The sequence below is a fragment of the Etheostoma cragini genome, chromosome 21 (genome assembly GCF_013103735.1).
Source record: "Etheostoma cragini isolate CJK2018 chromosome 21, CSU_Ecrag_1.0, whole genome shotgun sequence".
Lineage (NCBI taxonomy): Eukaryota > Metazoa > Chordata > Actinopteri > Perciformes > Percidae > Etheostoma > Etheostoma cragini.
Window position 1 is genome coordinate 78,585 of NC_048427.1, and position 4,366 is coordinate 82,950.

The 4,366-nt window shown below is 45.9% G+C and overlaps 1 long non-coding RNA gene across 1 annotated transcript in view; it reads right to left on the reverse strand.

Annotated features, from left to right (window-relative positions):
- Nucleotides 1–4,366, reverse strand: part of LOC117936697 — a 17,817-nt gene that overhangs the window by 6,974 nt on the left and 6,477 nt on the right. The window contains exon 2 of the long non-coding RNA XR_004655002.1: nt 2,293–2,296. This is a non-coding gene — a long non-coding RNA (uncharacterized LOC117936697). The remainder of the gene's footprint in view (nt 1–2,292; nt 2,297–4,366) is intronic.

Genomic DNA, 4,366 nt, shown 5'->3' on the forward strand with positions numbered 1-4,366 from the left:
GAAGGTGAATTTAGGAGGCACTTTTTAGTTTTTTTGGAAAGTTTCCAGCCTGTGATGAAGTTACGGGCAGTGACTAGGGAGTCCAACTTTAAGATTCAACTTCCCGGATCAGGGACATCAAAACATCTCAACCTGAACGTGCAGCTGGTTTTACATCAAAACGTCGTAATCCGCTCGACTTTCTGGAGCTACAGTGGAGGAACGAGGGATGACTGCACGTCCCTCATCGAATCCCTGTGGTGGACTATTGAAGGAAAAGTTTACATCAACTCATAACTGCTGCTCGTCTCCATTGAGCGTTCCCAGATCTCAAATATCAATGCGGTGCATTAATGTGCATTAAACTACAATCGAGCAGCTTCCGGGTTCCCACGACTCCCCCGGCTCCAAAAAGAAGTCTGTTTCTATAGAAGTCTATGAGAAAATGAGCCCACTTCTCTCTTGATTTATTACCTCGGTAAACATTTTTATAATGAGTTCATGGTCTCAGTCGCTAGTTCCAAGTCTTCTTCAACACAGCATGGTGTTCATTTAGTAAATGAGTGTACCATTTTTTTAAAACAGATGGTGAAACGGGATGGTTTAGGACCTGTCAGTCAGGACAGAGGCTTAGCGATGCTAACCATGCTAACACTGAGGACATGTGTGTTGTTCTGTTAATATTTACGTTATAATGTATACTCTTTATTGATCTTATGAGGAAATTACATTTTACACTCCTATACATGCCCCAATGGAGAGATGTCAGACAGTCCACCACCATACTTTGGTCCATATTGGGGACTTGAACCGGCAACCCTCCGGTTCCCAACCCAAAGTTAACTGGAACATTTTGGTCGCCAAAAAAATGACTTGTTAAGTTTGCTTAGCTGGTAACTTATGGGAAAGTCTGCAGAGTTTATGTTGTGCCGTACATATAAACCCTTGCCCGACAAGCCAGACCCACATCCAGATGTTTTGGTCTGGGTGCTCCCTATTGGCTGGGCTCAATCCGAGGGGCGGGGCAAACGGTTGTCTTTAAATTCCCTCTGCACGCAAATAGGATAGCATCCACTCCTAAACTAAACTAAAGGTTTATATGACTTCAAAGCATTAAATCATCAAAATATACGCTTATGCAGCTCAACAACTGAAGGCCTAGCCTCTCGTGATTGGTTCAAAGAATACGATGATTTATATCAGTTATACAACTGTTATAACGTTAAAGAAAATAAACAAAATAAAGACAGATTCTGCGCCTTAGTGTCTAGAGACAAGTGTGCATTCACACGTTTCCTTGTGCCCTTATTCACACCCCGCCACCAGTCCTAGGAAATGGAAGATCTGAGCCATTTCCTCCAAAACGAGCCACACAATCTTGTAGTTTCTGGCTGAATTTCAGAAAAAAAAAAAACTGTGCCGTTTTTCATTTCGGGACTTTGAATGGCATCCCCCACTCCCCCCCCCTCTCCCCCCCCCCGAGGCGTCTACATGCTTGATGGGGGTCACCGTCTTCTCAAAGGTCTACGGATTCCAATGGGACCTCATATGAGCCGATCCGTCTATGGGAGAGCCCTGGGGGGAACTAAACACCTCTGACGGACGTCACACCGCACGTGCGGGAGACTGACATTTGCTCGGACCAATTAAAGCTAGAAGTCACAAGACCCTCCTACCTTATTAGCCAATAAGAAGACAAATCAGTGGACACCAAGCTCCACAATGACCTTTTAACCCTGAGATGGCTGTAGCTGTGTCAAGGCAAAACCGAGGCCTCTTTTCATCCATTTCACATCCCGAACCATTCATAATTACTTATCTCTATGTCTTTATTTATGTAGTTATTTCAAGTCTGTTTGTGATTGACGTGGGTGCGTTTGTGTCTTTGAGAAGTTTTACATTTTGCCCGTTTTTTGGCTTTTCTTGCCGCATTTTTCTAATGGAAATAAGAAAAACGTGCAGACATATCTGTAGAAAAAAAAACAATCATTTCAAATCCACTTTTGAGTCTTTCGGCTTCTGGATTTTCCTGTGGTAAGCTGGCACATGTAGATCTGGGGTCATGTTGTCTGTATCTCATCTGATTTGTTCACAGGTGTGAATTCAGATCATTTTACCGACGCCTAAGTTGGACTCTGGCCTCTGCAGGTCTATGTCAGGAAGACCTGGACCTGGAGTCACACTGACACATTGATCAGAAACTCAACAGCGGGGCTGTAGTACTCGGGTCCGGTCTTGGACGTAAGTCCGGACTCGAGACCGTTTTCTATGGACTCTGACTTGTCTCGGTCTCGCTAGTATTTGAACTCGGACTTGTCTCGGTCTCGGCCCCTGGTCTTGCCCAATGTGGCTTTTGGTCTGGACCGAGTCCAGGTGTCTTTATTATGTTGATAATAATATTGGAGGGAATGTGAAACCAAGAATGATTGTCTTGATACTGTCATGCATAAGACCTTTTTCTATCCTGGACTCGGTCTTGACTTGGACTCAAACCTCTTTGGACTCGGTCTTGACTTGGACTCAAACCTCTTTGGACTCGGTCTTGTCTTGGACTCAAACCTCTTTGGACTCGGTCTTGACTTGGACTCAAACCTCTTTAGACTCGGTCTTGTCTTGGACTCAAACCTCTTTGGACTCGGTCTTGACTTGGACTCAAACCTCTTTGGACTCGGTCTTGTCTCGGACTCAAACCTCTTTGGACTCGGTCTTGTCTCGGACTCAAACCTCTTTGGACTCGGTCTTATCTTAGACTTGAACCTGTTTGAACTCGATCTTGATTTGGACTCAAACCTCTTAGAACTCGGTCTTGACTATTCCTGGTCTTGGACTTGTCCTGGACTCGCCTAAGGGGGTCTTGACTACAGCCCTGCTTGAGAGTGTGATCTTTCCAACGATGCCAGGCTCATCAGAGGGTCGCAGTACACGGGAGCTGAATCACTTTTAATTTAGTTATGACCTGAAAAGCATGGATTCTTAAGAGACTAAATAAATGACTTATTTACCAAAAAGATGAATTGATGGAAGTGTGAGAATGTGACCAAGCCTTCAGGACAGTTCATCGGGAGATGTTTTGGAGGTATTTCCGAGGTCGGAGCCCCAGATTTCCTTTGAGAAATCTTTCAACAGACAGAGAATAAGTGACTGTGTCGTCAGTTTGTGGAAAGAGACAAATAGAGCAGAGAGACCGGTCACATCAGCTTAATGTCTGCATCCGTGTGTGTGTGTGAGTGGATTCTTATGTTTGTCTGAGTATGTGAGTATGTGAGTGTGTGTGTGTGTGTGTGTGTTTGTGTGTGTGTGTGTGTGTGTGTGTGTAAGCAAGTTGAATGAAGCGTGTTACACCATTGTAACGTTGTCAAAGGAAGATGGCAGTAACGATATGTGCCACCGCGCCCCCTCCTCCTCTTTTTCTCACACGCATGTGTGTGTGTGCGTGCGTGTGTGTGTGTGTGTGTGTGTGTGTGTGTGGGTGTATGTGTGTGTGTGTGTGTGTGAGCAAGATGCATGAGGCGGCTTACACTCAAAGAAAGATGGCAATAACGATATGTGCTGCCCCGTCCTCCTCCTCCTCCTCCTCCTTGGTGGATGAGATTACATTTGTGTAAAATCACACCGCCTCCTAATTACTTCAATGGAAGATATCTGTCTTTGTGCAGTTGGATTTGGGTTTTCCAATTAGAGACTGCTAATAAAGCTCCGCAGCTGAACAGTGGGCTGGTTTAGAGGCGAGAGGCGTTCAAGAACTGTTTAAAGAGGTTGTAAAAGTCTCAGTTCCACCAGATGCGGTAAAAAAATCAATCGATGAGAGGCAAACCATCCCGGGAACTAGTGCAGGTCTTGTTTTCCACTGAAAATCCCATCAGACAGATGAGGCACTTCTCCAAATGAAAGGGCGTAGGGAGTTGGGCCGGGAACCAGGGGGTCGCTGGTTCAATTCCCCAAACGGCCCAAAGAACGGAATGTGGACTACTGGGGGACCACTACGTAGGTCTACCTAAAAGCATCCAAAGAGCACCATGTCATGGGACCTTTAACGTCAACATCCGACATTGTAACAATATAAATGTGACGGTAAATGCTAAAAAGAGAATTAAAGGTTTCCTTTAACATTTGAATGCATCACTGTGGTTACCGGAACCTGATGGGTACAGATTACTCTTCTGGGTATTTATGTGTCTGTTACTTTACATGCATTGGTTTTCCAGCCATGTATCCAGGTGTTCAGTGGCAGCCTGCTGTAGGATCAGCCTCTGTAGCAGGCCGGCAGCTGTCCCATCGGGGCGGGCAGCTGTCCCATCGGGGCAGGCAGCTGTCCCATTGGGGCGTCCAGCTGTCCCATCGGGGCGTCCAGCTGTCCCATCGGGGCAGGCAGCTGTCCCATCGGGGC